This window comes from Rhinolophus hipposideros, assembly GCF_964194185.1.
Source record: "Rhinolophus hipposideros genome assembly, chromosome: 12".
Lineage (NCBI taxonomy): Eukaryota > Metazoa > Chordata > Mammalia > Chiroptera > Rhinolophidae > Rhinolophus > Rhinolophus hipposideros.
Genome location: NC_138058.1, coordinates 10,641,891 through 10,654,439, shown reverse-complemented (window position 1 = coordinate 10,654,439; position 12,549 = coordinate 10,641,891). Strand labels below are relative to the sequence as shown.

At 41.0% G+C, this 12,549-nt stretch overlaps 1 protein-coding gene across 7 annotated transcripts in view; it reads right to left on the bottom strand.

Moving 5' to 3' along the window:
• AFF3 (ALF transcription elongation factor 3) overlaps nt 1-12,549 on the bottom strand; it is a 499,557-nt gene that overhangs the window by 294,131 nt on the left and 192,877 nt on the right. The gene's annotated exons all lie outside the window — the stretch shown is intronic.

Genomic DNA, 12,549 nt, shown 5'->3' with positions numbered 1-12,549 from the left:
CAGCCCCAATCTGCAGAATAAATTATCATTAACCAGTCTAGGTATTCTAGAGACATTATATTTTATGAGGTCAAAATGTTGGAGGAATACCCAGAGGGCGAGCTGAAACCATCCAGCTGGGAAAGGAGTAGGCTGGTGAACAGCATTATATGAAAGCCCGAGGTCTTACAGGGGCTGTGGATCAACTGCTGGCCCCGCCTGAGGTCAACCCTAAAAGCCTGGCTGGCTCACTGGGACAGCTGACTTTGGGAAGCAGCCATACCCTTGGGGCAATACCTAGGGATGGCGCACCTCTAGGTGAGGGGCCTCTCTCTTTGAGGGTCTGGCTGATGAAAGCATATCAAGATAAATGGGAGCTCACAGGAAAGCCTGCATATTCCGTTCTGATCTATCTTATTTCATTGGTTATTTTTAATGGGGACTTTTCTTTATAACAGGACCAAGTTGAATGCAATGCGAGGTTCAAAACTGTCAACAAGACAGTTGGCTAAGCCCAAGCCACGGACATTTCATTTCTGCCTCTCAATTTCCTACTAATGCACATTTTGATCAGGTTATGACCTAACAACAGTACTAATTAGTGGGGGAGAAGCTAACGCCTCGTGTCCATGGGCCTTGAGAAGTTTTGGGGTCGGGGGGCCAAGAAACAGGGAAAGAAGCAGTTTGAGTGATAAAGTGAATGTTAATCCTGACAAAGCAAAACAAGGTATTACTGTATACAGATAGCTGGGAAAGTATTATACCCCGAGAGACATATTTTAAAGCACAATGTAAGCCTCATCCAGAGTCTGGAAAGATTAACTGGTTAGGATATCGATAAATTTTTTTTATTTTCGACCCCAGGCAGGAAAAACAATGTATAGTCTAGGAACTGCAAGGTGCCCTACTATGGAGAATGTGCTTTTTAACCTTTGCAATATGTTAATATAAATTCACAACAATAATATACTTGTACATGCTCACACATAAAACCTTTCAAGTATAAAAGAAATCAGCTACTCCCTGTTTTCTGAGAAAATTCCCAGTGAAGAAGGATCTCAGTTGGAATGCACAGAACCTCAAATTCCTGCAAATGGGTCCCATGTTAAATGACTGACAGTACAGGTAGGAACTCCATAGAATAAAATCCATGCTTCATTAGTCCCCCAGCTGAACTCAGAATCCCCTGGCTCAGAATATATCACAGCCTTTAAAAATAAATTCTCTCCTGAATTAACATCTCAGAATCATTCATCTTTGAAGTGACCCTTCAATTTCCTTTGGAAGAAAACTACTGCATTTCACCAAGGTCTTTTTTTCTTTTGGCAAATCATGATTTCATGGAGAGAAGACAAATAACATGCTCCTTCTTTTATCATTTCCCCATTCTCACCCACAAGGTGGCTTCTTTTTCCTTCTCAACTGAAACATCCTAAATCTAAAATCAAGAGACAGCCATCTACTGAGTCAGGAAGGGGCGAAAATTTAATTTTAGGTATAATGTAAAAACAAAAACAAGGCTAGACAGATTATGAATTTCAGCAAGAAAGAAGCATTGTAGTTAATAAAATTTCGCTACATTAAAAATGGTTGGGATCTTATTCTTCATTGCAGAGGCCTGGTTTATTAAGTAGACACCAAACTCAGCTTGATTATTTCACGCAGTCACCACCAAATATTAATAATGTTGACTTATTTATTAGGCCAATGAAGGGATGAAGTCTGTGTGCAGTCAAGATATGCTGCCTCATTTTACCCGATGCATGTGACACTCAAGGTACAGATACCATGTTTAAACACATTAGGATACCTTGGTCTAAAAGTATCTCTACTATAAAGCCTTCTTAAGCAGAGAACCATTTAGAAAGAAAATAATTATTCCTTTATTTGTTTATTTATTAGTTGAGATTTTCAAAGTGAGGTGTTTACTTAAAGCAGAATATGTCTATCCTATCCCCAGTTTTCACTGTGAAGACCGCATAAGCCAAATCCCAGAGGAGACCTATTCTGGTTTAGGGATGGCTGGGTTTACTGTATTTGCTTCTCCCACCATCTTCCAACTCCAGTTCTTCCTTCTATCAAGGGTGTTCATTGGAATAATCCATGTGGAGTTCACATTTTCAGTGTACTTTGGCCAGAAGTGGCTTCCTCAAAGCTACCCACCTCTTCTAAATAGCTCTATTATTAGGTTAATCTTACAAGAGAGCTCTCACCATTTAGTTCTCCATGTTCACCCACCTTTAATGGCTCCCCATCACCTAGAGGATAAATCTATAGTCCACAGAGCCAAGCTCAGCCCCATATGAAGCCTTCCTGTCAGGCTGATTCTGGACAGTGTGCATTCCTGCTGAGAGGTCCTCCTTTCTCTCCCCTTTCAAATTCTTCCTCTGAAGATGTGCTGGAACCCTACCTCACATATGAAGGCTGTCTATCATCTTCCTCAAAACCCAGTGTCTGCACTCCTCCTGCTTGATACTCACTCTCTCCCATCTCACTGAGCTCCTTCACGTTCCACTTGCCTAAGTTTTACCAACATCTCTGAAGGTCGGCCACTGTCATGGGTGTAGCCTACACCGAAGAGACTGCCTTATCCATGGTCAAGACCAAATAAAATGAATCACCTTACAACTGTTTTCCCATTTCCATTTTCAGCTGGAAGAAACGTGAATCCCAGGGAGATACTGCAGTCCCTTAAAGGTGTGGTTGCGTTCAGTAGTTGCTGGTTTCAGGAATGAAAGTGCAGGGACCTTTTCAGTTCTGAAAATTCCATCCTTTGACCCCTCTTAAGTTTTAGAGGTAGTAAGAGATATGGAGCCCTTCTGGGTCCTTTTCAATGATCACCCACGTGTCTGCAGTAGATGTGTTCATTCATTACGTCTTCCTCCGATTTGGGAGACAAACTCCACCACTTGCTTGAGCCACTTGAATAAGCTCATTTCGGGGGAAGACCTCACTTTGGGGGCTGATCTAATCTACAGGGCCAGCTTTGGAATCAACCATGTGACTGGTCTCCTTCTCCTCCCCTCTCCTGTTACAATACTGGCAAGGGGTGCTTACCCGTTAACCAACTCGTTTTATTTCATCTCCTACTGTCTGGAGATCTGCCAGGAGACACGGGAACAGGGGACATATAGATAGTAAAAGTTTATTGATCCACTTTACTCTTAGTGATTGATCTGGAGAAGGGGGTATGAGGCCTGAACCAGGAGTGCAGTTCTGTCTTAAATCCTCAAAATACATTGACAAATCTCCTTTAAACACGCCTCTTATGCACTGTCTGCCTGACATCCTGCCCTGTTCACTTTTTGTTCAGTTATGTTTTAGCTTTCAGATTGACTATCTCTTCGTACTTCAGAAGGGTTTACAAGACCCTATGATGGATGTTCAGCCTCCTGTTAGCCATGTCTTTTCATTACTTTCCACCCACACATTCCAAAATTGGGAGAACACCCATCGTATCCCTGTTGCTGGGGAACCCTTTCTGCAGGTTGGCCTTAGCCTACCCCAATCCATGGATGCCGCAAGATGCCTGTGGCTATATTAAAGCTAATACACTGGAGTCATTAAATAAAAACCTTTCTCAGGAACAAAGGAGGGATGTGCAAGGTCAGATGGCCCCCTTAACACAGGATGGACTCATTTTCATGAGAGGCTTGGGGAAGTCCCCTGCTGCCTCCCTCTCTGCTAGAAAATGCAAAGGCTGCAAGTTTGCCATCAGGAAAATCTCTAATTGCTTTTGGACTAGTTTAACTTCAAATCCACTGGGTTAAGGTCCTTTAAAAAGGGTCTGTACACCATGCTCCCTGGAAGAAATTCTATTAGCCAAATTGAAAAAAATAACGACAATAAGGCAGACACATATTACCTCAAAATGATAGCTGTGGAAGAAATTCCATTATAATATTTGACTTGTAGATTTCTTGAGTGGCAAAAAGAACAACAGTACTCATGCAAGAATTTAATTATATGAATTTGAGATATTTTCTTAAGTTTGAGTTTTCAAAATACTTCAATAACCATCTTTAAAATAGATTGACTTCCACTTGTACCTAATACTATAGGAAATAGCAAATTTATCTTAATTAAATTTCTGGTGACTCCTAATTGCAAAAATTTCATCACTTAATCATCTCTCAACTTCCCTTCATGGGATGGCTGAACTAGCTCACGTACGCAAATGCGAATCACCAGTCAGTGTTAGAAACAGACATGCTGGGAACACTGGTGTGCCCTCACAGGTGGCAGCCCCCCCCCCCCCGGCAGGCAGGGCACCTAAAAGCAACACAGGTGCACGGACAGAAGCCCGCTGAGCAAATCTGTTCACCTGTGTGTCCCCATCATGTTCAAGCTGGCCTTGATCTCTAGAATGTAAGAGGTTTACGGCAAAGAGCAACTAGCAAATTCAGCCCTAAGTCACACAACCTGTCTCAGAATCCAGAAGAGGCAAAAACACACCATTTCCTGACAATTTGCTAGAAACACAAAATTAGAGGAAGAAAAACTCCACCATTATTGCCAGAATCATCTTTAGGTAAGAAAGACAATGAATACTCCATGGATTCTGGGCCTTTTTTATAACTGATATTCAGGGTAGTGTTAGCACCGTGCTCATTAATTCTGCATCTGCTTGGTTTGTGAAGTTGATTCTTTTTTTTAAGCAATGCGCTATCCCTGCTCACCACATATCAGAGTGCAGTCACAGTAATAATGTAGTTATCGTATTATGTGGTAATGATTGCTTAAATACATGGACTCTTATCAGAAAATATAAGCTAATGTCAGGATTTATTCTGGCTTTTTAAAAAATCCTAGTTGATAATATAGTATCTGGAACATGGTTAGCATTCAGTAAATACATGTTTTTATTACTGTTGTAGTTATTGAGCTATTATAAGTTATCGAGTACTGAGTGCTTATTGCAAAAGGCACTGTGCTTAAAGTCTTTCCGTACTTTATCTGACAATCCTTCATCGCATCCCTATGAGAGGGGAATTACTTCCTTCTGTTCACAGATGAGTCAATGGGACGTGGTAAATATGCGACTTGCTCCAATTCACCCAGATGTAAAGGGTGGAGACTGGCTTCCATCTGGGTCGGCCCAAATCCCAACAGGTAGGTTACTGAGGGCTGCACCAACATCCATGCCCTTTCAGTATTCTAAGAGCTAGCTCTCTGCACTTATTATTTGTAACCACATTCAGCAAGTGCTATATTAAGAACATCACGAACACTGTCATACACAGTGCGAACTCTGCATCGTACGTCTTCGTAATGAACCTCATATGAAAACGTTAGATAATTCCAAAGCAAGGAATGACAAAGTACATTCCCAAAAAAATACTGGGATGGAAGTCGTAACTCTAAAAATGAAATAGAGTAAACCTTCCCTGAAACTTAAGGACAAATGAAGAGAGTAAATGATGGAAGCATTGGTATAAGTTAAGGGAATTTCACTGATAAAATTCAGCGTAGACATTGATATGTAATTTCAAGTGAATGAAAACTGTCAGTTAAATAGAAGCTTTAGCCTATGTATAATGTTTGAATTTTGCCTCTTAAAAAAAGCATTTCATTTTTTGTACCACATTAAAAACTACATTCAGGATTTCACAGCTAGGAGACTGTGTCTATTTAAATTAAATGTTATAATTACCTTAGTACCTGTAGATAAGTACATTATCTTTCCCTGTATTTCTTCCTATTTTGTCAATTTCTTTTTAAAAATTGTATGAGTGGAGTAGGGTTTGAAAGTCACCATCTGACAATGACTTTTAGTCGTAAGCATTTCAGATGGACATTTAACCCAACGTAACTTTAAGAAGTCTTTCTCTTTTATGTATTGTAATCAATCACCCCTACTTCTGAAAAGACTTAAAGCATGTACATCAAAACTGTATCTTTTTTAAAGCACGCAGCTGTCTTTGTCAAAGCAGTGCATCTTTTCAAGGAAATGTCAGCAATGTTATTCTTGGGCCTCCCTCTGCCCGAGAGGCCAATGAGGGCTGAACAATGAAGCCAACAAGACAGTTAATCAATAGGAGTCACAGCACCATTTTTTATCCTCTAGAATCTTCATTTTCAATGAGGTTTACATCATTAAAGTAAGAAAGCAGGACCGTCAATCTCCATTGGTTTCAAGTGGTAGATGAAAGAATTAATTTGACTGTCATAAAAGTAATGATGCAACTGTGTGCTTTATGTCTTTAAACATTCGTTCATAGGTTTAAAACTTAGGACAGACAGATTGCTGGGAAATAAAATCACTGATGTATCAGTTTGTTTCCTTACAGTCTAACTAGATTTCTAACAGATCTGAATCTTGGAAAGAAAAGCAAAAGGTTTCAATACAAATCCTTTAAGGTGCTATGAATAATATATTTGAAGTACATGTATCAGCAGTGGTACTCCTGCCATTGTTTCTGAACAATGTTGCCACGTGTCGTCTCAACACATCACTTAACACCCACGTGACCCCTTCCTAGGTTTTGTGGGTCCAAAAGCCTATCAAGCTCTCTTGGGGAAAAAAAAAATGTAAAATTAGGTCCAGGGGCTTGTAGGAGGACCACACAAGCCAGCAGCCCTGAAACTGAATCTTGATTAACTTAATGGTAAATAAGCCCCAGCCTCATCCACTGAAAAACACGAGCGTCGTTTTGCTAGTACACGGCAAGTTCGGAATGAGCTGGGATTTTCCTTTGGTCTTCTTTTTCCCACAGCGGCCTCCTCTGACCTCCCGAGATATTATGTGCTACTGTGGCAGAAGGTGGGTTGAGAAAGAAGCAGGGAGACCCCAGCCCAGCCCACGGGGTTCTGTGAACATCCTGGAAAACTGCAGGCAGCCACCCTCACTCAGGGCAGGAGTAGCGGCGAGGGACTGCTTTCTGAGTTTTACACAATTTAGGGACTGATGGGATTGTCATTAGGTGTTTGTATGTTCAGGGCTTTCAGAACTAGTTTTACACATTTACATGTTATGCTTCTAATCATTTGTTTTTGGTACGAATTTTCAATGGAAAATCCATCAGAAATGCAATAAGGAATGGAGAGGAAGGAAAAGTCAGAAGGGATCATGGACTTTTAACTCTTGATGAAGGTCCATGTGTTGGCACCTCGTTTTTCACTGAAACACAAGCAAAGCAAGCACTGTCTAGGACATCACGATGCCTGACCGGGCATACGAATGTGCATGTGTCTGAGCAGACAGAAGACCTGGGGTGGGAGGAGGCATGTTACTTGTATGAATTCGGCACTTTCTCACAACCACGGGTTCTCACGCGCTGCACACCAGCCACCCTTCCCCCACCCGTCCTTCAAACAGCAGGGGTGTCGGAGACAGGCTTTGGTGTTCCCGTTCTGTCTGGGCAGAAGTGACCTCTGTGTGCCCCTGGCCTACCAGGTGCAGGATCAAGGGCCTGTCGCTGGATCTCCCCCACCTCCATCAAGGGCTGAGAGTCAGTCTCCCGGCTCACTGGGTCCTGCCTTGGGGCTGGTGTCTTGTACATGTAGGTTTTATTGTTATTCAAGTATGGTGATAGGAGACAACAGGTCTGGAGACTGTTGAAAAGATAGTTTGTTAGTCACAGATCCCAAAAGAAGGGGGTGCTCTACACAGGGGGGCCACATGGGACGTGGGGAGGTATCAGGGTCAGTCAGGAGGCAGAGGGCGTCGGGGAAAGTGTGCAACAACCTTGATTGTGGTTTCTGAAGGAAGGAACAGGAGAGGCAGAGTAAGCCGGTGTAGCTCTGGCTAGTCTGACTGACTTGAGCGGGCTCTGGGGCATAGGAGCGGCCCCCAGTTGCCTAGTACCAGGCCCTGGGGTGACTCAGGCAGGGAGATAGTGGCCTGATACAGGAGGTGGCTGTGGGGTGGACTCCAGGTTACCCGGTTTGCATCTGAAAGGTGTGCTCCCAGCAGGGGAGTCCACTCACTATCTCTAGGAATCAACTAGCTTTGGGGGGCGGGGGGCAGGCCCTTCAACGTCAGCTAGGCTCCAAACTGTCAAAGCATCAAACATATAGCGCAAAAAGACATGATTCATACAAGACAAAAGAGAAGTGGGCAAGTAAGAATGTCCCAGCCACAGTCCGAATCTAGCTTCCTAGATTCTGAGGCCAGAGAAGACAGACTTCCCTCACCATGCTTCACGTTCCGGCTGGAAGGGCTCCTGAACCGTCCACCCTCGTCCCTGTGACCTATGGAGGACAGCTACAGGTGGGTGCCTCACCCAACACCAAGAAACTAGACATGATATTAACCCCCATTTTACAGATGAAGACACTGAGGCTCAGAGAGTTTGAAAGCGCCTTTCCCAATATCACCTAGCTAGTCAGGGTTTGTATCCAGGCCTAGGAACATTCTGTCTCTTAGACACCGGGCTTAAAGTCTACCAGCATTCTCAGGTGCCACACAAATACTTGAGGGCTGAAGAAGAAAAATATAATACATGGGCTTCTGAATAAAAAGAGAAAGCTAAAATGTCAAAATTAATAAAGGTTTATAATTAAATGTCAAAAAAACCATATTCAGTCATTTTTGTTGTTACGTTTAGCATTCATTTAAAAGCCCTCTAACACTTGACAATAATGTGTATGTAGCTTAGATTTTTTTCACTTTCCAAGAATTCCTGAGTTTGCCTGATGATTACAGAGAAACCAATTACAAATTAAATGAATTAGCTATAGTCATATAACTTCAAAAGCAAAGTTATAAAAGCCTTTCAACAATTTTATGCCATTATAATAAAACAACAACAAAATGTATTTCATGTGGGATATGGGTATACTTTAATGTGTTCCACAGGACAGGGGTGAGGCCACCAAAAGGAAGCAGGTCTTTATAAAGGCTTGGAGGTCTTTAAAGGGTCAAGCCTGAGTCAGCCTGCTCCCAAATCCCGGCTCTGGCTCGGTCCACTCCCATGCCCGCCCCTCCCACACAGGGCATGTGAGGTGGCTCAGTGGCCCCTGTGGGAATGGGCCTATTACAGACAATAGCTCAAGAGCTCTGCAGCATTTGATAGCTTCAATGCTGTGGGATATAATACCAAGTATTACAAAGGTAGTGAGAGAACATTCGAATACACAGAGATATGCATTGGAGTTTCTGGAATGTCTGTTAAGAGTACCAACAAGGTATGGGAGTGAGAAGACGCAAATCTTCTTTTAGTGCCACCATTCCCTGGCTACCTGGGTGAGTCCTTATTTTCCTTATTTATGAATTTCAGGATTTGAAATATATCAGACCGCAGGGTCCCTGAACTTTAAAGTCTTTTATTCTATTCTAAAAACATACACAACGCTTTGCAAAAGGGCAAACTTCTTGGAACGGAATGGCACACTCTAATAAGCTGATAATAATAGTATTTATAGGCTTAATTTAAATAGAGGCCACACAGGGCAGCCATGGAGACCAGGCTGCCAGACTCCAGAGCCAGACTGTCAGATTTGAATCTTAGTAACTAAGACGTTTGGGTAATTTCCTTAACCTCAGCTTCCTCATATATAAAATGAGGATAACACCACACAGGGTTGCTGCTGCTATAATTAAATTTAAACATTTACAATAATGCCTGGAATACAGTAAACTCTCAGTAAATATTGATGTTGTTCTTAACTTTTAAAATCTGTTTTTAACTTTTATAAGGTAAACTCCCCAACAATAAAGACTGTATGTAAAAGTCACTGGAAAAAAATAAATGAAACAGTTTAAACCTAAGACCCTTGGAATACGCAGGTTTTGCATTTTTATTGGTTTCTTGATTTTAAATGACTATAAATTCAAAACTCCCTGGTCAGTTTTCACCCTAAATCAGTGCCTCCAAAATGCATTCATATTCTTGTAAGTTTTACAACAATGGCACTCCATCTATCAGGAGTCAGAAAAATATACAGCTATGGAACCGATCTCACTGTAGTGTACATATTATGATGTCTATCATAGTTATGAGACTATCAAATTAAAAATATACAAGGAAAAGGATGTGAAATTAATATTTAGAAATCAGTTGCATTTTTATACACCAATAATGAACAATCAGAAGAAGAAATTAAGAAAACAATCCCATTTACAATAGCATCAAAAAAGAATAAAATGTTTAATAAGTATATTTAACCAATTTGGTAAAAAACTTGTACTTGGAAAACTATAAAACACCGAAGAAAGAATATGAAGAAGAAAAAAGTAAGTGGAAACATATACTGTGCTCATGGATAGGAAAAATTAACATCGTTAAAATGTGTATATTACCTAAAACAATCTACAGATTCAGTGCAATCCCTATCAAAATTTCAATGTCATTTTTCACAGACATAGAACAAATAATCCTGAAATTTATATGGAACCACAAAAGACCCCAAATAGCCAAAGCAATCAAGTTGGAGATATCTTACTTCCTGACTTCAAACTTATCTACAAGGCTACAGTAATCAAAACAGTATGGCCCTGCTAGGCATAAAAACAGGCACACAGATCAATGGAACAGAATAGAGAGTCCAGAAATTAACACACGTCTATATGGTCAATTAATCTATGACAAAGGAGGCAAGAATATACAATGGGGTAAGAACTCTTCGATAAATGGTGTTGGGAAAACTGAACAGACACATGCAAAAAAAATGATACTAGACCACCTTCTTATACCATATACAAAGTAAACTCAAATTAGATTAAAGACTTAAATGGAAGACCCCAAATCATAAAGCTCCTGAAAAAACATAGACAGTAAACTAACTCTCTGATATTGCTCTTACTAATTTTGTTTTGATCTGTCTCCTCGGGAAAGGGAAACAAAAGGAAAAATAAACAAATGGTACTATCGGATCAAACTAACAAGTTTTTGCACAGCAAAGGAAACCATCAACAAACAAAAACATGACATACTGAATGGGAGAAGACATTTGCCAATGATACATCTGATAAGAGGTTAATATCCAAAATTTATGAGGAAGCCATACAACTTAACACCAACAAAACAATCTGATTAAAAAGTGGGCAGTGGACCTGAATAGACATTTCTCCAAAGAGGACATACAGATGGCCATATGTAAAGATACTCAACATCACTAATCATCAGAAATGTAAATAAAAACCACAATGAGATATCACCTCACTCCTGTCAGAATGGCCATCACCAATAAATCAACAAACAAGTGTTGGTGAGGATGTGGAGAAAAGGGAACCGTGGTGCACTGTTGGTGGGGTTGTAAATTGGTGCAGTCACTACAGAAAACAGTATGGAGGTTCCTCAAAAAGTTAAAAATGGGGGCTGGCCTGGTGGCTCAGGTGGTTAGAGCTCCATGCTCCTAACTCCGAAGGCTGCCAGTTCGATTCCCACACGGGCCAGGGGGCTCTCAACCACAATGTTGCCAGTTGGATTCCTCGAGTCCCGCAAGTGATGGTGGGCAGCGCCCCCTGCAACTAAGATTGAACACGGCACCTGATCTGAGCTGCCGCTGAGCTCCCGGATGGCTCAGTTGGTTGGAGCGCGTCCTCTCAACCACAAGGTTGCCGGTTCGACTCCCACAAAGGATTGTGGGCTGCGCCCCCTGCAACTAGCAAAACGGGCAACTGGACCTGGAGCTGAGTTGTGCCCTTCGCGACTAAGACTTCAAGGACAACAACTTGAAGCTTAATGGCACCCTCCACAACTAAGATTGAAAGCACAACAACTTGACTTGGAAAAAAGGCCTGGGAGTACACATTTTTCCCCAATAGAGTCCTGTTCCCCTTCCCCAATAAAAAAAAAAAGAAGAAAAACACAGGTGTAAAAAATATAGGTTTAAAAAAAAAAGTTAAAAATGGAGCAATTCCACTTCTGGGTATTTATCTGAAGAAATCCAAACCACTAATTCAAAATGACATATGTGCCCCTATGTTCATTCCAGCATCATTTACAATAGCCAAGATAGGGGAGCAACCTAAGTGTCCACTGACAAACGAATACATAAAGAAGATGCAGTACATTTATACAGTGGAATATTTCTCAATCATAAAAAAAGAATGAATTCTTACAATTTGTGACAACATGGATGGACCTACAGGGTATCATATTAAAAGTTAAATAAGTCAGAGAGAGAAAGACAAACACCATATGATTTCACTCAAATGTAGAATCTAAAAATTAAAATAAATGAAGTAACAAAACAAACTCATAGATACAGAGAACAAACTGATGGTTGACAAATGGAGGGGGACTGAGTGAAAAAGGTGAAGAGATTAAGAAGTACAAATTTCCAGTTACAAAACAGTTATGGTGATGTAAAATACAGCATAGAGAATCAAGTCAATAATATTGTAACAACTATGTATGGTGTCAGATGGATACTAGACTTTTTGGAGGGATCACTTCGTTAGTTACAATAACGTATAACCACTATGTTGTGCACCTGAAACGAATACAATAGTATTCCATGTCATTTGTAATTGAAAAATTAAAAAAAAAATATTGGGAGGGAGGGAGGGAAAGAGGGAGGAAGAGGAAGAAAGGGGAGAGAGAGATGGAGAGAGAGAGAGAGAGAGAGAGAGAGAGAGAGCTGCTCTTACCACCTGTAAAGACATAATAGGGTGAACCAGCT